A 22,611-nucleotide genomic window follows, 5' to 3' on the forward strand; every position below is an offset into this window, starting at 1 on the left:
GAACGCTACGGAATCGCTGTCCTGGCTGGCTGGTGGCAGTTGCATTTTGGGTCAAGGTGGCAGCCAGTGCGTTTTGCGTCCCCCCCAGCTGTTGAGACAATACGAGTCTGTGCCGTGGAGGTCTGCCAAGTTAAACTCTCGGCTCCTCATTACGGCTCGGGAGCTCACACTTTGCTCAAACCTCCTGCCCTGCAGCGGCTCACATCAGTGCATTGCTATGTCAGGCTGAATAATTCGCAGCATTTAGCACTTAAATTGGCTCATTGCAGACAATCCAATTAGAATAAAGTCTATTATCGTTTTGGTACCTTGGAATGAAATGGAGTGTTTAAGCGATGAACATGCCATGTTGCCTGGCGGTTGCTCCATGTCTAACTCATTTTTGTCTTGCAGGTTCTTTGCATCTTGCCAAAATGACACCCTGCCTTGGTGTGAGCCATATATGAAGTCTGGTGACACGCCTTTCTCACCCAAGCTTTCTTTTGATGTGTCAGTATTTAGAGGCTCCTGAGAGCTTGACAAACACTTCTCAGAAGCTCGGTTACATATCTTGCTAACAAGGGACATTCAATTAAGGTTTGTTTTCAGATTGAAGTCAAGAACCCAAACAAGCGTAGATAAAAGAGGTAGCCGCATCTTGCAACAAAGATGTCCTGCAGCACAGAGATCTGTAAAATAAAGGTTTAAAGTAGGAAGCAGTCAAATAGAACGCTTTTACTGAATTTTCCTCTCTGTGACTTGGCCAGTAATAAATGTGAAAGGGGAGGAAGTGGGGGGAAGGATAGTGTGATGGGGAGATGATCTGAGAAAGATGCTAAACCGAGAGTGCTTCATTGAGTCTAGGATAGACTGTTGGTTTCTAGATATGGTGGTAGATTTATGAGCAGAAATTTTGGTGTCTGTGTGAAAGTATAGCATTCTTGGGAGACTCGCCCAGATAGAAACAATCAGCTGTTCTAAACTGATGTCGTAAGGACACAGGTACATTTGGACTCAGCAGGCCATAAATAAGAAAACCAGTCCATTATTGAGGGGAGATATCTTTTTTAAAATTTATTTTTAATTACCCTAAGATGCATTGTCGTACTCTTGGAAAACCTTTGGGTCCCCGACCTGGATTTGACATTCAGCTCCAGTGTTTTCTAGTTGTGTGACATACCAACTAGAGACAGGCATGCCAGTGAACCCTTCAGAGCTTTATCTCAAAATCAGTTTAACATCCCCCTGTACAAAAAGTAGTGAGGATAGGAAATAGTATGTAAATACCACTTGCGTTTAGTAGAATCCATAAATGTTGTCTGTTTTTTATTGTAACTGTTAGCTCAGAAATCACATTCACAAGGAAGGTGCCTGGAATAGCTTCCTCTGTCCTTTTAAGATTTTGAAAGGCCTGTGTTTGAATCAGACACCAAGACTGGGCTGGGGGCGGGAGATGGGAAATGCCCTCACCACTAGCTGAATGCAGCAGTGATTGAAACCGTCTCTCTGTACCTCTTGTTCTTTTTTGTCTCACATACGTTTCATATCGCCGGCCAACGGATCCTCATTGATTTCTTTTACACTCTGAGCCAAAAAGGCCACCTCATTTCCTGGGGAAAGCCTGGTTCTGTAAATATCCTTTTATTTCTCTGTAAATGCTGTTAATGGCCTCTGGAGGAGAGTCCAGTGGTTGTGATTATGGGACTGGGGAATCTCTGCAGTCAGCTCCCACACTGCAGTGGGCGAGGTGGTTTTTAAGTTGGTTCCCAGTGGTGGAAACGCTCCCGGAAGGTCAGGGCAGTGGTGCATGACTTCTCGTGGTCCCCTGCGTTTGAAGTCAGAGCCCTGAGCTACAGTGGACTGGTGCTGTCCTTGGTAAGCACAGTTCTTGAGCTGCGAAAGGAGTGTGGTTTTTATGTGGCGTCTACACCCATCAGGTAGTCGCTTAGCTCTTGCTTCATTGCAGGCGCTGCGTGGAGCGTTGGAGATGCGCATGGATTAATTTGGGGAGTGTTTGGGGCCTTCCTTAAACCAAGAGAGTGGTCAAATGGTTACTCTTTGTTTATGCTGCAACAAGTAGAAAGCAAATAAAAAGCCAGACAATATCATGTTCACTTGCCGACAAGGAGGTTGTTACCGTGAGGTGGCTCTGATGCCTTGGCCGCCTATGGACCGACCCAGAATCTAAGCCTGTAGATGCCTCAAGGTTACAAAACTGAAACTTAAGGTCAGCCAGCCGCAGACAGCCAACTAGCCTTTAAGCTGCCGCCAAGAAATAGTTTCCTTACCTCTATAAAGGTGCTTCCACCTTTTCCCTATAAAACTGTCTCCCCAGCTTCTGTTGGTGGGTTGCTGGTAACTGCTTTCCGTTTGGTCCCCAGTCAAATCGACTTTTGCTCAAATAAACTCTTAACATTTTTAATATGCCTCAGTTTATCTTTGAACACTACCTGTCCACCTAGTGGGAGAAAGCAGTTTAAAAACAAATGCTTCAGTTACTGGTGAAAAGATTGTTAAGCTGCTTCCCTTCACCTGCCCCGTGGCAGCTGTGCAGCCGGCCCGAGGGCACAGTCAGCGTCACAGCGCCTGCCTTCGGAGCAGTCACTGTAGCTGCTCTCTGTTAATCTTTTTAGTTACCTGTCAGGAGAAGAAATGATGACACGCAGGTGCTGGGATGCAGGCGCCACTTCGGGATTTCTCGTGCTTTTCGCCCGTGTCAGGAGGTGCTGTGTGTGTGAACTCGGCTGCGGGAGAGGCGCCGGTCCTCAGATGAGGAGAGGTTTTTCTCAGTGAGGCGATCATGCATGCCTGGGCCTGTCCCCACATCTCAGTCCTGGAACAAGCCCAGCCTCACTTGTCAGATACGCTTTCCAGAGTATTTCCAGCCCTGTGTGTATGGGAGGCGGTGTCCAGAAATACTCGATGTCCTTCATCATTTGCAAGCTCCTCTCAAGTGTGTGAATGTCATAGTTTGTACACGGATGAGGTTCTGCTGAGTATTTTTAAAATTTTTTGAAGACTTTCTTCTTCTTGGAGCAGCAAAATTGAAAGGAAGGTACAGACATTTCTCGTGTACCAACTGTTCCCACATAAACGTAGCCTCCTTCATTATCCACATTGACCAGCCTACATGGGCACATCGTAGTCACCCAAAGTCCAGTTTACATCAGGGCGCACTCTTGGTGCTCTCGTTCTTTGGGTTTCTACAAATGCATGGTGACGTGTATTCACCTATATTCTAGTGTCAAGCGGAAGAGCTTCACTGCCCTAAGTCCTCTGTGCTCCTCCTGTGCACCCTCCCTTCCTCCCTCCCAAGCCCTAGCAGCTTCTCATCATTTTTACTGTCTCCATAGCTTTGCCTTTTCCAGAATGTCATGTGGTTGGAATTGTACACTATATCACCTTTTCAGAGTGGTTTCTTTCACTTAGGAATATGCATTTAAGGCTCCTCCATATTTTTTCATGGCTTGATAGTTCATTTGTTTTTAGTGCTGAATATTATTTCATTGTCTGAACGTATTACAGTTTATTTATCCATTTACCCACTGAAGGACATCCTGGTTGCTTCCAGGATTTAGTGATTATGAATAACGTTGTTATAAACATCTGTGTGCAGGTTTTCGTGTGGACGTAAGTTTTTCGAATTTTGGGTAAAGTATCAGTCAGTGTGATAGTTGGATCTTATGGTAAGAGTATGTTTAGTTTTGTAAGAAACTGCCCAAATGCCTTCCAAATTGGCTGAATCATTTTGCATTCCCACCAGCAATGAATGAGGGGTCCTGTTGCTCCACGTCCCTGTCAGTATTTGTTGTTACCAGTGTTTCAATTTTGGCCATTTTATTTAATTAATTAATTAATTTATTTATTTATTTTTTAAATGTATCTTTATTGATTTCAGAGAGAGGAAAGGAGAGAGAGAGAGACAGAAACATCAATGATGAGAGTCATTGATCGAGCCCCCAACCTAGGCATGTGCCGTGACTGGGAACCAAACCCCGATCGCCTGGATCCTAGGTCGACGCTCAACCGCTGAGCCACGCCCGGCCTGGCGATTTTGGCCATTTTAATAAGTATATTTGCTGAGTGTTTTGATAGATGTATTCCATTTTAAGTTAGATCTATTAAGACAGTTAAGGCATTTCAAGCTAGAAATAGGGAGAGGTTGATAAAGGGTACAAACTTTCAGCTGTAATATGAATAACAGGAAAAAAATTAGGTGTACATTTTAACATTTTAAAAATACGTGCATTTTTAAAATATTGATGTGCTGTTCATTAAAGCATTGGCAGTATTTTAAGAATTATAATGATAGAGTTAATAAAGGTGAATTTTGAACTGATGGCATTTTAGATTTGGTGAATTATGATGTTTTTCTTTGGTTTCTTCTGTTCAATTTATAAGCCCCCTTCCACATCCCACCCCCTGGAAAAAAAAGCTTTCTTTTCTTCCATTGAGCACCACGAATCTTGGCTTATAGCAGGTAACTTCATTTCACAGCACACTAAGAGGGTCTTATTATCATAAATAATTGAGTTGATTTCTTCTTTTTCTCTTTTCACCTCTATTCCCCCTTCCCTCCCTCCCTTCCAAACATCACAAAACTAAAATGTGTTTTGCAGGTGTGTAGTTGGAGGCCCGGAGCTCCATCATGCTAAATAACGACTCTAGAGTAGTGCTAAGGGTGGGTTTAAAAATGTATCGTACTTACTCTTCCCCCTGAGCGAAGTCACCCGGGGTTCCCCAGAAGGCAAGGCCGCATGTTGAAACCGTTGGTTTCTCGTTCAGGTTTCCTTGAGCGGAAGATTGAGACCCAGCCTGCAGTCGATTATTAATGATCAGCTTATAAATTACTTGTAATATCTTGTTCAGGCATAGGTAAATAATATGGGGGGGGGGTGCGATATAGAAAAGAAGGGTTTGATGTCACAGTAGTGTAAGGGGAAAGGCTATAAGACAATTTAAAAATAATTTTAGAGGTCTTTTTAAGATAACTGTAGTTGCTCTAATGATGTAGGCCACGGATTTTTCAGCTGGTGCACCGCGAGAATGTTTGAAACTTGCAATTCCTGACTATTGAGTCGGGCATTGGCCTCTTTGCCCTTAGATTGTCAAATACAAAAATGACAACAGCCAACACAACAACAGCCATCTGGTGTGAATAAATCAAAATTACATCTTTTGGGGTGCTGCAGAATTTTAGTAATTAGTGTCTGTGCCGTGAGATGGAAGAAGTGAAAATCGCTGCTGTAGGAAGCTGAGGCTTTTATCATTCTTGCCCTTCCACATCTTTTTTCCGTTTATTCAAAGTTTATGTTTCCTGTTGGGCTCACAGAAGCTGCCCGCTGTTGTGTGTTGTCTCTGGTGGCGAGTCAGGTTGGCCCTTTGCCAGGGGCCTGGTGGTCATGCGACCTCCGACGTGGGCTTCCAGGCCTCCGGGCTCCTGCTGCTGGAAGAGGCCAGGCCGCATTTGGAAACTCCAGCCTGCCCTGCCTTACGAGGCCTGGGAGGAAGGAAATGGAGCTTGTGGACGATGAAAGGCAGGTTGTTATTAATAGCAGGTTATATTAAGAACTGTCATTTTTAGCATATTCTAAATGCCTTGCATTGAAGAGCCAGAGAAGGAAACGGAAACTTCAAAACATCTGCATTAAAACGTATGGCCTTAATTACGATTTGTTTGATTTATTGTGCCGGGTACTGTGCTAAAGACTGGCGTATACTAGTGAGCAAAGTAGCTAAGGAGTTGACTGCCCAACATGGGAGACAGGTATTGAAGAAGTAACTCCTGCTGCTGAACTGCTACGAAGGTGAACTGGAGGGTGGAAGAAAGCATATGGATAGGCGATTTAATGATCTTGGCTAAGGGTCAGCAAAGTTATGAGAAGGGCCAGAGAGTACATATTTTAGGCTTCAAGAGCCATATGGTCTCTGCCGCAGATACTCATTTTTGCAACCATAGCACAAACACAGCCACATACAGTCAGTAAACAAATGAATGTGGCCCTGCTCCAATAAAACTTTATTTACAAAAACAGCTGGCAGTGTTCATTTGGCCTGTGGGTCACAGCTTGCTGGCCCCTGATCTTGGCTCTTTTTCTACTGTCACTCTAGTGTCCTCTGTTTGCCCTTCCTCCCTCCTCCTTGTCACCTTGTGGTTCCAGGATGGCTCGTAGAGCCTCCTGTAGCCCAACCTCTCATGGTAGAGGCAAAACCAGAGCAAAGGAGGGAGGGGAAAGGCCTTTTTCATCCCAGGAAGTCCAGCTCACTTCTCTTTACAAATCATTTGCCAAAGTTGGATCATCTTCCCTCCCCGACACTGGAGAGGAGTTGAGAGCACCCCGAGGATGGCTTGGCTCCAGCGTGAGTCACCCTTTGGGTGGAGTACATTGCTGTTCCAATGAAATCAAGGATCCTTGACGGAGAAGAAAGGAGAAGGCTGTTGGTATGGTGGCCTACAGTGTTTCCATAGGAACGAGCTCCTGGCTCCTCTCAGCTTGGTCCCCTGACCAGCCCAGTCCATCACCTGGGCGCTTGTTGGAAGAGCGCAACCTCACAGCCTGCCCAGAACCACCAAATCAGAACCCAGTCTGCATTTTTACAAGATCCTCAGGTGATCTGCAGAGACAGTAAAGTTGAAGGGGTGCTTCCAGGGTCATGGAAGGCCAGCTTAAGGATGATTACACAGAGACTTGGAGAGAGAGTGGACTGGTAGCCCCTTCCTGACTCATTCATATAATGCTGTTATCAATTCCAATTCATAATGATATTTCACATTTAAAGTCTTCATTTCCTGGTGTTCAGTGTTCACAGTGGACCACAGTTCCTTAGAGGACCCACTCCATTGCTTCCGCCCCCAGCAAGTCCTAGCAGTGTTCATGGTGTTATGGGGCAGGGGGGAGGGGTGGAACAGTCCAGAGGAAGAAGGCAAAGTCTGTAAACATTGTTCTTTTTACCCATATTCATATTATAGTGCATTCAGGTGACATGACCCTGGCTTTTTCTTTTTTCCTTTTTTAATCCTTACTTGAGGATATATTTTTCCATTGCTTTTCAGGCACAGTGGAAGGGGGAGAGAGAAGGAGAGAGAGAGAGGAAGAGAGAGAGAAAAACTTTGATTCGAGAGAGACACATCGATTGGTTGCCTCCTGCACTTGCCCCGACCGGGGCCGGGGATCAAGCCTGCAACCCAGGTACGTGCCCGTGGCCGAAATCGAACCTAGGACCCTTCAGTCCGAGGGTTGACGCTCTAACCACAGCCCCACCGGCCAGGGCGACCCTTTCTTATTTGAGCATAACGTGCCGTCACCCACGATGGGCAACTGCAGGAGTGCATATGACTGTCAAGTGTCTGGATTCTATTTTTGACCACAGGAAACTCTACAGTTAAGCAACCAAATTCCATTTCAGAATTCAGTTTCTATTTTTTGTCTTGCTCATTCGATCTTTTCCTTCAGTAGACACATTAGCTTCCAAAGCATGAATATTTTTTTCTTTCGTCTGTCTTCTACTCAGAACTGAGGGCTTTTCCAAGAACTAAATGCCCAGCTAACAGGAAATGTGGTTGGTCTCATGGTACATCTTCAGGTCCCAAGCAACAGGTCTGTGCCTGTAGTTATCTTTGCGAGACTTGCTGCATGTCCTAAGGCAGAGCTCTCAAGTGTCCCTTGGAATTTCAATAACCGGTGTGCTCTCTGGAGCTAAATTTGGGGAGAGGCCTGTTGAAGGCTGTTCTTGCCAGCTGGGCAGGTCTCCTATTTGGCTGTTTGGAGAATGGTTATATCCTGTCATGTTGAAACAGGATGAACTTGGCCATGAGTGTCGGCCAGAAGCCCTCTATCCCATTTATGCGGCTGTGCTGGCCGGGTTCTGAGAAGTGCATGATTCCATTTGGGAACTCGCTGTGGTTTGCTGCTAACCTTCTGAGTCTGCAAAAATGATGCCTTTTTAAGCATGGCCGGGACAAAATAAGCCTGGGGCTGTATTTGGTGTGGTTTGTTGTAAGGTTTAAAAGCTCGCTATAGGATTTTCTTGCTTTATAAAATTGAGGCCTTCTTTAAAGTTGTGTCCTTTCTGTGGTTTATAAATCGGATTATCTTCCTCTTGTAACGGTGGCAGTTTAATGTTTAGTAGAAACTGGAGATAAGGTTCCCCTGTAAAGATTTTGTAATTGTTTGTTCGGTAGGGGTGGGTGTTCTCCCTTCTTCAAGGGAAGTACACTCACATCTAAAGGCCGGGCGGTGGGGTCTCTGGGAGGGAAAGGGGTTGTCGGGGGCCATTTATAACTTGGGTGCTTTTTAGCCTGTCGGCCACCCATCTGCATCTGAAGGAGAGTTTTCGTGAAGTGTGGAGAAAGATAAATTAGCCAGGTGATGGATTATCTGCCACCTTCCTTCAGCTAAAGGAGTAGGAGGCAAGAGGTTGAGGCACTGACAGACAGTCACTTCATTTGTCAACGGGGGACACAGCAGGGTCCTGTGGCCCCTCGAGCTTCCTCGGATGTCCACACCCAGCTGCTCAGGGGGTCCCTCATGGTTCTTTCTCCCTTTCTGGCCTGGGAACCTGCCTGAGAAGCCTCGCAGTGTAGCAGCGGAGGCGTCCCCACCACGAGAGCTCACAAGACACCAACGTGCCTCGAGCGTGTCTGTTAACCACGCGGAGTGCGACCATTTTCAGTCTCCAGCGGACGTCGAATGAAACCCAGGCACAGTTTCAAATCAAACTTTGCCTCCCTGCTCATTTTTTTTGTACCCCCTGCTTTCCACCGGTAAGAGTCAGTAACGTGAATTTGCTGAAAGAAAAACCATAGCAGTTGTCAGACTGCGTGAGGAGGGGATTTATGTATCTCCCATGGATGGGACGAGCATTTCCCAGAATAAGTTTCTGAAGTTTATGAGCTTTTAAATTATGGGACATTGTTTGGAAGTGTCCATAAAACTAAAGCTTTTATACCCCTGTGATAATATGACTCTGAGAAGACCGAGGCACTGGTGGCTTAATTTTTTTTTTTTTTCATTTTAGGTTTATTTTCAAAATTACAAAAATGTTGGTGATAAGGAGGCTGCAAGTGTCTTAGCTCTTTTCAGATTTGATATGTTTATACGAAGGCATTGACTATATGGTGACAGCCTCTGGTGGCTAAGTGGTTCTCAACCGAAGGTGGCTTTTGTGTCCCCTCCTGGGACATTAGGCAATGTCTGGAGACTTAGTGCTTGTCACAACAGGGAGAAATGTTGCTGCTGGCATCTAGTGGGCAGAGGCCAGGGATGCTGCTAAACATCCTGCAGTGCCCATGACAGCCTTCCACGCAGTGAGTTGTGTGGCCCGTATAGTCAGTGGTGCTACTGTTGAGAAGCCCTGGACTGGCATAACCCAAACCAAACGTTGTGCCTCTCAGCATTTATTTCATGTGACCTTTAACACATGACCATAAACTTGTCTGAAATGCATTTATCCCATGCAAAAAGCACTGTTTTTTAAAATAAATGTGAGCTTACTGAGCTCAGTTTTTTCCTCAAGATTGATTGTGCGAATGAAGAGCCAGGATCTATTTCACATTATAAAATCCTAGTTTATTGAAGAAGTATTCTGTTTTAATTCAGTGATTTTCAAATGATCCCCTCTTTAGTCCTAAGGTTTCTTTCCTAGACTGGAACTCAGCATTTAATTGTAAAATGAATAGCTCGTTCTGCTTCCGTATGGTTTTCATCATGAGCTTCCTTAGAGAAAAGCCCATTAATTGAGCCAAATTGTCCTTTGGATGTGAGTTTTTCATTGTGGATCACTGCCCAAAAGGTGATGAATTAGACTGTTAAACTCATTTTAGTTTTGACCTGAGATTAACACAAATGTGTTTGATAAATGAAGCACAGGTTGTTTCCCAGAGACCATGTGAGCCTCACCCTCAGACTCAGTGCAGCCATCGCTCCATGCGCCATCCCTGTGGCCAGTGCCAATTGAGTAGGAAGAGCAATTGCTGGTTTCTTTGCAAAGTGACATTCTTTTGACCTTGAACTGTATTAAAGTTTTACGTGTACAGTTTCAGCTCCTGAATTTTTATTTTCTTTTGGCTTGTGTCATATGAATACAGATTCGTATATACCAGTTTGTACTAAATAAAAGGCATTGAATTGTCAGCAGTGAAGCCTCAGGTTTCCAAGTTTTTAGCAGTGCCCTTTCTTGCCCTAGGTTCTTGGATATTGGGTACATACTCAATGATATAATAGCAGAGAACGTGGTCTTATTTGAGTCCTACGAATTCTTCACGATCAGGCTGACAAATTGCCAGCACACGTATTTATAGCGGAGAAAGATGGGTCTACCTACACTGTGTCTATAAATACAGCCGTGCGCACAGAACAGGATGACTACAGTCTCCTTGACAGTATCAGATGTGCTTGTCTTTAGGAAGATTTGAATATGAAACATTTGTATTTATATAAATTGGCTTTTGTACTTTGTGTGGCTTTTTACTTTCAAGAGTGACTTTGAAAGAAATTTTGACCCAAGGACACCAGAGAATTAGTCCAAAGAATTTCACCCCGAAGAATGTTGGTGATTTTCTGAAGATCAGAGTTGTGATGTGCTCTCCCTCTCTGCCTCTGTCTCGCTCTGTCTCTTTCTGTCTGTCTGTCTGTCACACTCTCTCCTGCTTCACATCGCAGTGTTCTGACCTTCCTTTCTGTTCTCTGCTCCCTGTGCCTGGGAGGCTTTCCTCCTGGTTTATTTTCACCCTCAGTGTCTCTGCTTAGAAGTTCATTCCCCGTTGGGGCTAACTGCAGGTGATCTTGTTGACTTCTCAGTTGCTCTAGGATGATTTATTACAATTTCCACCTCTGGAATGTAAATCCTGTACGGGGAGAGCTTGTCCTTCCCCATTCCCCTATGCTCTACTCTCTCCTACCCCTTACCCATGGATTGAGCACTCAGTAAATATTTGTTGAATGGATGAAATATTTTTTACCCCAAATAATTTATGTGATTGCAAATGTAATGTTTAAAGGAGCAGACATCCATTTTTCTGGAATTCTGCTTGACAGTATTTGATAAATAGACTGTTGTTTAGTACACATTGCTTTTCCATTTCATCTTATGCTAACCAGGTGATGGCATGTCCACAGTCATTAGATTCCTTCCTTTCCAAGCTGTGACCACTCTGTCCTCCGTGCTAAACTCACTGGATCTTCTGGAAGGCACTGTGTGGGCCTGGCCCCAACTGGGTTATGGCTCAGAGCACAAGCCCTCTCTCTCCGACAGCTGCCTTCCCAGCCACCTCTGACCACGCTGCCTCCTCGTGGCCCTCAGTGCAGGGAGTGATCCACCCTGATTACATGGTTTGAGGAGAGCCAGCCTAGCAATGGACTCAAGTCTGCTTGCTTTGTGGGAGCTTAAAAACAAAAAGACTATGCCCTCCGTCAAAAAGAAAATTACAAAAACAGTGCCAGGAGATTGTTCAAGAGGGATTTTCACGTTAACATTTTTCAATGTTTAGTCCTTGAGAGCCGTTGGATAGATGGCCTAACAAGCTCTCATCTTTATCAACAATATGCTCTTCCTGCCCTTAGCTCCAAAGGAAGACCTTTGGGCCTCAAGTATTTTCTAAGATTATGTTTGAAACATTACTCTTTCTTTCTCATCAACCAGCACCATTTATTTTACACTAAATACAGCAGTTATTCTTCATTTGCATTTACATTTTTTCACTTATTTTTTGTTATTTGAAACATATTTTTCCCACCAGAAGATCAAATTTACCCACCAAGTGCATGCAAGATGAGGTCTGCAGATGTGGGGCTGGTGGGCCCCTCTTAAGCCGCTAGTTTGGGAGAGCCTTGCTGGCCTGGGAGCTGCATCTTTGGATTGGATATTGCATAAATTCTTGTTACCCAGCACTGCATGGAATTATCCCCGTGTGGGCATCGGTGTTGAACACAGCAGACCATAAAATTCCATTTCGTTTCTGTTGCATAAACATAGGATCACAAATAGTGTGATTATTTCTGGCAGCCCCGGGCATCTTAGCTGGGAGAGGGATGTAGGAAAATATGAATACTTAAATGCATTATGAGTTTCCCAGCATGAGTTTACGGAGTGCCTTTGGCACTACTAGCCTTTAAAAGGGTCAAATATAAAAACATCTAATTCTGTCATTTGCTGAGTTCTTACTGTGTGTGTGCAAGGCACTGTTTTCGTGGTTTCATTTGCTGTATCCCAGCTAGTCTTCAGCATTGTGGTGTCTTAAAGTTTCACTTTTCAACTGGGAGAATGGAGGCCCTGAGAGGTCGTGAGACTTGGCATAATCACACAGGAACGGAAGGAGGTGGGATTTGAACCCATATCCTTTGACTCCAAAACTTGTGACCACCACAGAAATCTTGGTCCCAGGGTCAGACAATTCACTGTCCCACCGTTTCTCTGATCTTTGTGTTCCCTTGCATACTTCCAGGGGTTGCGTGTCCCGTTCTCTCCCCCATCTTAGTGTCTCTAGAGAGCCAGCAGTCCCTCAGAGGCACGTCCTGACTAAGATTTGAACTAGAGGAAAGCAGTGAAACCCCCCACTTACTACTTTGAGCTAAAGAAGCTCAAGCCCAGAAAGGTTATTATGTTTGCCGTCTGGAGAGGCGACTGCCAATTAGGAAACCCATATGGCTAAGAATTTGTGGTCAGACAAGCAAAGCTGTTTGAGAAAAACTTTTTTTTCTTTCTCAAAAGCCAGTATCTGCAGGAAGCCAGTCAGGAGTTATAAATACGTCAAACCGGGGAGGTAGACGACAGTAGGAAATGGTGGCGCCTGGGCCTACACGCTCCCTACAGACCTTCGCCACCCTGTGCCACACAGAGTTTATCAAAAGCTCATGCTCTCTCCCCTTCAGGTTAAGAAAAGAACAATAGTAAAGTCTTAAAACTTGGCAGCTGATCAGAATGTTGCCGGGATATGAGAGCGTGCCCTCTGCAGTTATGGTGTTAGTCAATTAGGGCTCTTCTCTGACCTCAATTAATAATTGTACCTGGTACTCTGTTGCCACCCATTAAATATGTTTTGCATAAATTGCAGGCATTAGTTTTCTCTTCTGTAAAATGGTCATGATAACACTTCACAGCTCAGGATTTTTGAGACATAAAGTGAGATTCTTAAAGTACACTTTGCTTATAGTGTCTGTCTGTACCCCACTGTATGCTCTTGCCTCCTTTGTCAAATATTAATTGACCATAAAGTTGTGGGTTTATTTCTGGGATCTCTATTTTTGTTCCATTGATCTATATGTCTGTTTTCATGCCAGTACCATGCTGTTTTGATTACTGTGGCCTTGTAGTGTAGTTTGATATCAGGTAGCTTGGTATCTCCAACTTTGTTCTTCTTTTTCAAGATTGCTGTGGTTATTTGTGGTATTTTATGGTTCCATATAAATTTTTGGATTATTTGTTCTGGTGCTGTGAAATATGCCATTGGTATTTTGATAGGAATTGCATTGAATCTATGGATTGCTTTGGGTAGTATGGACATTTCAATGATGTTAATTTTTCCTATCCATGAACACGGTATATGTTTTCATTTATTTCTATCTTCTTTGTTTTCTTTCTTCAGTGTTTTTTAATTTTCTAAATACAGGTCTTTTACCTCCTTGGTTAAATTTATTTCTAGGTGGTATTTTTTTATGCAGTTGTAAAGGATTGTTTCTTAGTTTCCCTTTCTGATAGTTCATTATTGGCTTATAAAAATGCAACAGATTTCTGCATATTTATTTTATTTCCTGCTATTTACTGAATTTATTTATCAGTTCCAGTAGTTTTTTTGGTGGAAACTCTAGTGTTCTTACATACAGTGTCATGTCATCAACAAATAATAACAGTTTTACTTCTTTCTAATTTGGATGCCTTTTATTTTTTTTTATTGCTGTGGCTAGGACTTCTAGTACTTTGTTGAATAAGAGTTGTGAAACTGGACATCCCTGTTTTGTTCCTGATCTTAAGGAAGTGTGGAGCTATTGCATTCCATTGGGCTAATGCTGTATGCAGGGGAGTGCTCCACCCAAGAATGATGGCATCTGCAGTGTGGGAAAGGGACTCAGCACAGGGATCCTAGCAACTGTCCCTTCAGCTCTTGAGAGAGAGAGAGAGAGCACTACAAATTCCAGTGTCTCCTCACAGGATTCTAGTCCACTCCACCCTTCCTCCATCAGATCCCAGGTTGAGCTGCTGTGAAAGATTTTGTGTGCTGGCTCTTTAAGAGGACACCTGTGTCTCTAGCAGACTCCCATCTCTCCCGAACAGACAGAAAATCCCCACTGATTTTCATAGCCAGATGTTATATGGGCCCCTCTCTCTGGCTGTAGTGCTCTGGGCTAGGTAGTCCAGGTGCGGTTGAGACCCCACACTTCATGGGGGAACCTGTGCAGCTGAGATATCCTTCTAGAATCTCAGCTGCAGCCCATGGGTGCAGGCCCAGCCCTTTTTGCATCTTTGCCCTTCTTACGCATCTTATTGTGGCTTCTGGTGTAAATCACTGGTTATAAGACTTCTGTTTTGCCATTTTTCACTTGATTATTCAGGTTGGTTGATTTGTATTTCAGTTAAAATTTTAGTTTGGTCCTGGAAGGAGGTGAGTGTAATATCCACCTATTTCCCTCGCATCTCTAGTGTTCTCCTGCTGCTCTTTTATTTTATTTTTATTTAAAAAAATTTTTTGTTACTCCTCACCTAAGGATATTTTTTCCATTGTTTTTTAGAGAGAGTGGGGGGGGTATCGATGTGAGAGAGACACATTGATTGGTTGCCTCCTGCACATGCCCGAACAGGGGCCAGGGATCGAGCTTACAACCGCAGTACATGCCCTTGGCCAGAATCAACCCGAGACCCTTCAGTCCTTGGGCCTACGCTCTAACCACTGGGCAAAACTGACTAGGGCTCTGCTGCTCTTTTAATCCCATTGTTTCTCTGTATCTTCTAGAGTGCTTTTTAGACTCTGTATCTCACCAGTAGCAATGAGATAATCTCATAGATTTTCCTCTTGTCGCCTCATTGATACCAGTCTTTTCTTTATTTGGCATTTATATTCAAATATGTAATCAGTTGATCAGCCAGTTTGAAAATAGTCTCCATTTTAGAAATTCATCCCATTAGATATCTGTGCCATCAAGCCCAGGGAAAGGAAATTTCCTCTCTCCGAGTGAGCCACATGTGGATCAGGCTGGGGGGCCTGACTTTCACTCCTGCACCTGTGTTTTCATTCCTGAATATTTTATGGACTCAAAGATGCAGTTGTCGTTTCCTTGCTTTGTGAAAACATTAGCTTCTTTTACTGGGTGTTTTGATTCTCAGTGGTAGGTGTTTTGATTCTCAGTGTATCCAAGTTATATTTCCTAGTTAGAGTAAAAAGAGAGGTGTCAGTCCTATACACAGCTCTCATCATATATAATATATGAATTAGCATTAGAATCACTGACATTGTGTATTCTGATGAATGTCAGAATGCCCCTGGAGTTACTTGCTTAAGTGATCTACAGAGTGGAATATTCTTGCATTTGCTCCGAGACTTAGATTTTCTAATACTGATCTGCCATTCACAAAAATCAAAGTATCTTTTATAGGCATGTGTATTTGGAATCCTGACCATCTGCTACAACAATAGACCAAGTAATAGTGGCTTAAAGAATTTGGTGAATTTTGTTTTCATGTAATAGTCTACACCCAAGTAATGTAGTGCTAATGTTGTAGAAGTGTAGAGTCCCAGGCTCCTTCTGTCTTGTTACTCCCTAGCCACAGCATGTCTGATGATCTCAAGTTGGAGCCCTAGCTCCTGCCATCATAGATGCTCTCTAGCTGGCTGAAATGTATAAAGGGGAAGTGCAGGATATGTCCCATTTTCTTTGAGTACAAATACCTTAAACTGTACATGCTGCTCCCACTCTTGTCCTATTGATCAGAATTTATTCACATATGCATCCATAGCTGCAAGGGAAGCTGGGAAATGCCATTTGGGTGGCTGTTGGGGTTCTATTACTCAGTTTTTTCAATTAAGTGAACATAGTGTATTATCTCAGTATGAGGAGCCTATTTGTCCTTTTGAATGCTCAGATAAATGGCTAGCACATCATCAGTGCATTGTTTGAATGAATGAATAAATGGAGCCTGTCTCATCTTTGGAAGTTTCTGAATTCCATGCAATTCTCTTTCACCTCCCTCTTATTGCTCTTTCTATTCCAGGGATGTACAGAACAACCCCATTCCCCATTCCAAGTATGCTGCCTTTATTGCTTTGAAGACAGTTGCCAACTGCAACTCTTCCTACCTTGCCACCACCAGGCTCAGAACCCAAAATCTTTTAATGGTTGTACCTTTTTGTAAGCTGAGGCTGTTCCCCATACTTGTCTCTCACCTCCAAGCACCTTCCAGTTTTGCTCACTTCTCATTTAATAGTGTGATCTACAGAATGGAGCACAGTTTCTCAGTTTTGCCCTTAACAGATGGACAGAAAGCAGTCTGCTTCATGAGCTTTTCATGGGCACCCTTTCTTCTCCAAACTCATGCCTGCAGCTTCTTTTCTGAGTGGCACAGCGTGGCAAAGATATGCATGTGCATACATACCCACATGTTGCCCTACCAGAAATACACATGCAATAAGGAATGAGCTTTCCTGACCCTTCCCTGGAAGCGGGAAGAAGCACTGCCCACGTAGCGTGCAGAGAGTCCAGGCACATTGAGTAGCTGGGTCAGTGGAGCGTTTTGCACCACGCTCAGTGTGGTAGCACCAGTGTAGGGGTTTGTCTGGACCACTGGGTTTGCCACTGATATTATCTCTTTTTGCCCGCCGTCATTCTCAGATGCCCTCACCCCCCTTTTTAATGTTATATTTTCTACCCATTTGCAAGATGTCTGAAATTCAAGGAGACACTGATTATATCAAGTATGTATATCTAAAAATTACATTACTCTTGGCCACCCTCGCCTAACCCTTTCTCTGACCTGGGCATTGTTCTCTAAACACTTCATTTAGAATATTTAATAGCCCTTCAGAGTAGGTACCATTTTCATTCTCTTCAGGAAAATTGAGGTGAAGTTACTCAAGTACCTCCCCCAATTTTGCTATTCAGAGATGAGACTCGGTACCAGGAGGTCCGAGTCCAGACTTCACGATCTTGAGCAGTCATTAAGCTCTACTGTATTCACTGTGACTTTGAAGCTCGGCTTTTACCCGGGCAACCCATGGCTTGCATCATAGTTTAGTTTGCATTAGATAAATTATAATTGAAAGCCAGAAAATACATACAGCACCCCCCCTCCCCACACATGCGCCCCACAGGAGCATGTGTATACGGTCAGAACAGAACTGTGCCCAGTCTGCTAGAGGAACAAATGAGGGCCTCAGTGGAGAGAGGTGTGTGTTGAAAAGATCTTATTTCCATCGCCGCTGCGTCGCTCAAATCAGGCGTTTTTACTTTTTCTTAATGTGTCTGCAGCAAAGTGGGGATAATCACACTTAACTTCTGCTAACACGGCGAGGGCTCTAGGGTATATCTCAGACCCGTAAGTTCTGGATGTGGGAATTGTGTCTTACGTATATAGTTGACATGTTAAGTGAATTATCAGAAGTGATAACGGGGAAGGAATACCTTCTGTGGTTTTTCTTTATAAAAAAACAACTGCAAAAGTATCCCCTTAACAAAGCCATACAGAGCAATAGGATTTTTGTCTTAGAAGCCCACCTTGAACCTTTAAGAAGTTCAGAAAAGTGGGGTACACTTCAGAAATTCTTGCCTAAGCCTCTCAGGTATCTGGCAAACACATCCAGTGCCCACGCCCACTGAGGCTTTCTTTCTAGACATCCCTCGGCATGTTCTGAGCCAAAATAGGAAACTTCATCTCTAAAGACAGTGCATCGCCCTGGCCCGTGTGGCTCAGTCGGCTGGGCGTCATCCCCGGGCACCTTGCACAGAAAGGTTGCGGGTAAGATTCCCGGTCAGGGCACATGCCTGGATTGTGGGCTTGCACCCCAGTAGGGGGCATGCAGGAGGCAGCTGATCCATGTTACGCTCTCACATCCTTGTTTCTCTCTCTCTCTCCATCTCCCTTCCTCTCTCTAAAAGTCAATGAGCTATTTTTTTTTTAAATTTAAAAAAAAGACAGTGCATCACTGCCCAGTCACTTAGCTGAGAAATACAATCAAAAGAAAGCACTCAGGACATTTCAGCTGTAAGTGTCTTTCCTTGAACTACCTGAGTCTTGGAAGAGACCTAACCTGCGAGAGTCAGAAAGTAGAGGGATTGAATTTGCCCAACACACTTGGCTTCCTTGCCGGTCCTTTTCGTGGAAAATTACTGGCCATTTCATTTCTGCCCTCCTGTCGTCGCTGTTGCAGGTGGGCCTCTTGAATCCCAAGGGAGCTGGTGCAAGGCTTGCTGCATTCTCACATCGTGGCCACGCTAAGCGCCAGCTGCTGTAAACCGCACTTGGACCCTGGGCCAGACCACCCTCAGAAACTCGTCACTAGATGCAGGGTCTGAGGAACCATCGGAGAAACCCGTATCCTCATGACGGGTTTAAAGCTCATCGCGTGTCCATTATCCCGAGCAAACACTTCAAAAGGCCAAACCGACTTGCCTTTTTGACCAGGCCTCGGAAGAAACCTCCCTTTGTGAGTTCTCTGTTCTCTTCTTTGAGGCCTGGAAACTTGTTAACATTTTCACAGCTTCTTGCTTATTTTAGAGGCAAGAAACATGCAGTCGGAGCGATCACATTTTTAGATTTATAGCAGGTGACGGCAAAGGGGGAACATTGTGCTCATCGAACTGCTGCTGCGGCTCCCGGCCACCAGCTCCAGTCTATTTATTAACACCTTTTGAGTAAAGTCTTAAAATTATCTATCAAGCATAATTTTTCACCTTCTCTGACAGATTACTGGTGCTGCCAAGAAGCTTTTAAGCTGTAAATGAAAAGGAAAAACAATCCTGCATTTATTTGATCTTGGGTTTTTTTTTTCTTTTTCTCTCCTGTGAATTATCTTAGAATAGTTTTGCCGTGGGTGCTTTTATTGGAATTTTAAACCATAACATCACCTTTTCCTTCTGTCTGGACTTAAGGTTTCCCACTGTTCTGAGGCTGCCTTTGAAGTTATCTATCTTATCTTAATAAAAGCTCTTCCTTTTAATTTAAATTTCTTTTTTCTATAGTTCACCAAACCTGAAGGACTCATTTTAGCAAAGCTTCAATATATATTTTTTTCCTGGATGTTCAAACCCTCCTCCCATTTCCAAACTTTTTATTTTATTTTTTACATTTAAATTTTTCCCTCAGATTTGCTTGGATAACCACCTGGTATGGGTGTATAAACTTTTTTGTATGGCCATAAAATTTGAAAATAGATTTAAAGAAAGTATTTGCATCATCTTACTCTGCAAATTAGAGATTTTCTGATCTGGAAAAAGGCTTTTGATATGCCTCATCTATTTCCCTGGAGTTTTATGTAAATCGAAATTTATTATGAATCAGGTTCTATTTTGGGTGTTCTTGAGGAATAGTGTAAATGCCAGTAGGGAAGGGAAATTGATTTAGCTTTCAGCACTCTATAGTGCATATTGTGTTTGAAATGTGTAAAGGCCCCACTCATATTAGGTTTATTTTATTAATAACCTTTCAGAAGAACCTGCAAATGAAAGCTGTTAACCAGTTTTTCACTTAGGGTGTGGTCAATTCGGCTATTTACTGTTGCTCTACAACTTTATACAAAACTGAATATAAAGTAGAAAATAGCAATTATTATTACAATGGTCTATTTTTCTAGAAGAAATGAACAGTTAGACCTTCTGGAATGAGAATAGGTGTTAGCCTTGGTTAACATTTTCAACATTTAATGTCCAGCGTCGTCGATGTCCAGATTTTTGCTTTGGGTGTCAAAAATTTTGTAAGGGGTATTAATCCCCAAAGTCATTAATGCAAAAACAGCTCTTTTTCAATGAATGGAAACTAAATTCAGACATCAATAATAATTACTTGAGATGGCCCGCTGAACTTGACTGTGAATGTGTCATTTCATTCATTTATATGTAGAAATTACTGAGCCTACCGGAAAAACCAAGGTTAGTACAGCTGCAGTGTCCACAGTCCTGGTTTTGCCAGTTGTTTGGATACTGTGCCAATTAGACAAAACTAATAGTCCCATTTGCAGTGTGTTTGGAAGCATTTTTTTTTTGAAGGGGGGTGCTTTTAAAAATAAAATGTTGTTTACTGAGGCAAAGCAGCTCTATATGTATTCATACTAGGATTGCAGATCTCAGTGGAATAACTTGACATAAGGTGCCTCCGAGCAGACCTCAGACACGCTCCTTACCTCCAGTAGGTTTAGAATGAGGATCCTTGCGTGACAAAATTGAGTGAGTACCTGTAGAGCTCATAAAAAGCCATGCGCTTGAAACCCATAGAAAAAGCCAATGCTTGGTGAAACCACAGTGTGAATGAAGAGATATGGCTTCATGTATTGTCATAGCAAATTTTAAGGAAATACAGAGAAATTGCATAAGAGTTTTTTGAGGTGCTGCATTTTGGAGAAAGTAAATCATACTTTATTTTTGAAATCATGGGCTTCCATTTTTGTTAACAGTACATGACACCTTTGAGAGGTGTGTTTATACTCTTGCTTTGATCCGAGGGTCCATATGATGCTGGCTTTTTGTTTATGAAATAATAATTATCTCCTTTGGAAAGCCAAAGGAAACTCTAGCTTGCCCTCTCATGAAGAGGAGTTTCTGAGCCTAGAAGTAACCGTATGTGCAGCTCCATGGGCTACCTCCTGACCAGAATGCAGCTGATCGGGTGTCCACCCTGGCAGATGGAGAGACAGGGCAAAAGAAGTGCTGAGACCTTTCAGATTGAATGGAAAGAAGTCTGGCCTGGGTTCAAGTCTTGCCTTTATCACTAATCTTTTTTATGGAATGCTTCACGGATTTGCGTGCCATCCTTTTGCAGGGCCATGCCAGTCTTCTCTGTATTGTTCCAATATTTCATGTGTATGCTGCCGAAGTGAGCACATCAATAGTTATTCCATAGGCCAATACTGAGTAAATAATTTTCCAGGTGACAAGGTGGTGTGGAGCAGTTTGGCTCACACTTTGTTGGTTTACATAACATTTTTAAAGAAATGTTTGATGTGCTACCTAACACGTAGAAACCTATTTTTTTAATTTTATTTTTCCTGAAAAAATCAGGACATTTTGCATCATGACAAAACCAGCCAGAGCCAAGTTGGTGCTGTTCCGTTCCTTCACGGGGCTGGGTGCTCTCGCGTTAGCTGTGTCCTGCCCCTGTCCCTGCTGCCTTCCAACTCAGAGATCAGATGTGAATTGCTTTTGTCGCCACACATTTGCTGTTGAGTTCCGAATAGCAGAACTAGGAAGTGAGATGCCTGCTTTGTTTATATAACCATTAAATAAGTTAACACAAAAATTAGACCAAGATTGCTTAGTAGTTTCCTTGACTCTGTTACTGCCTGGCCTATGGTCATTCTGAGCTTGCAAACTTCATTAGTACAGGTCCAGTCAGACTCAACAGATATTTATTGTCCACCCATGCTAAGTACTGTGCTAGGTTCATTCACATGTTTCATTTAATTCTCCCAGCCTGTCTTTGAGATAGTAATGGTCATTATCACTTTTTCAGCTTTTTTAAGAGATGAAACTGAGGCTCTGAAAGTTCTGTGAGTCAGCCTCAGTTACGTAGAAGAGCTGGGCATTTCACCCAGACTTGGGCAGTTTTTGGTTATTTTCATCTCTGCTACACCATAGAAACTCTGTCCCAAATCTTGAAACAAAGATATGGTCAGTTTTCATTTAAATGTGCAAAGTAACCAGGAAAATATTACTTCTCTATTAAATATATATTTTTTAACTATTTCTACATATAGAAAATGTTATGTAAAAAACATAAAACCTAGAATAAGCTTTCTTCCAAAACATAAATTATGATAAGAGTAGAATCTCCTTCAAGTAGACAGCTCAGACTTCTGGAATTCTGTTTACCAGTAGTAAGAAAGGCAGCGTCCATAGTTAGCTTGTGGGGATCGGTGTACACAGATTTGTGTCACGTGGCTGGAGCAGGTCTGCTCTCCAGCTGCAGAAGGTTGACTTTGCTTTGTGACATCAAATGCCCCAGCTATGCCAGTGGGTCATTGTGAAGGTCAAGTGATTTATGTATAAGTCACTGTGTTTCCAGGACAGGTTTCATCCCTGGATGTTTAGGTTCCAGATGCAGAGGTGTCCTCATGAAAAAGCAGATACATCAGACCTTGTAACATAGGAACCCACACCTGAAACCTGTATTTCATATTGCCCATTGTCACCCCAATAAATTAAATTTAAAAATGATTATTTGTAGTTTGAAGAGTATTGAATTGGGGGCCAGAGTTTTGGGGTTTGGGGCCTAACCACAGTCTAGTTTGGGACTTTGGGTGTATCATTTTATTTTTCTGAGCCTTCTTTCTGAAAATGCTGATATATAAATGCTAGTAAAAATACATACTATTTTTACAGTGTAGGGTTACAATGCCTGTGCAGTTCTGAAGAACACTGAACAATTGATAAATGTTTAAGGAAGAGTAGATTTCATCATGTCGTTAGTTTGCCACTGTCATCATCATGCCCTAAAATA

General features: G+C 43.1%; 1 protein-coding gene and 1 non-coding gene across 3 annotated transcripts in view; one reads left to right on the top strand and one right to left on the bottom strand.

Moving 5' to 3' along the window:
• PTPRG (protein tyrosine phosphatase receptor type G) overlaps positions 1 to 22,611 on the top strand; it is a 637,170-nt gene that overhangs the window by 307,866 nt on the left and 306,693 nt on the right. The window lies entirely within an intron of this gene.
• LOC148091471 (U6 spliceosomal RNA) lies at positions 20,890 to 20,996 on the bottom strand. Its single transcript, XR_015715730.1, has one exon. It is a non-coding gene; the product is annotated as a U6 spliceosomal RNA (small nuclear RNA).

The sequence above is a fragment of the Miniopterus natalensis genome, chromosome 15 (genome assembly GCF_054644295.1).
Source record: "Miniopterus natalensis isolate mMinNat1 chromosome 15, mMinNat1.hap1, whole genome shotgun sequence".
Taxonomy (NCBI): Eukaryota; Metazoa; Chordata; class Mammalia; order Chiroptera; family Miniopteridae; genus Miniopterus; species Miniopterus natalensis.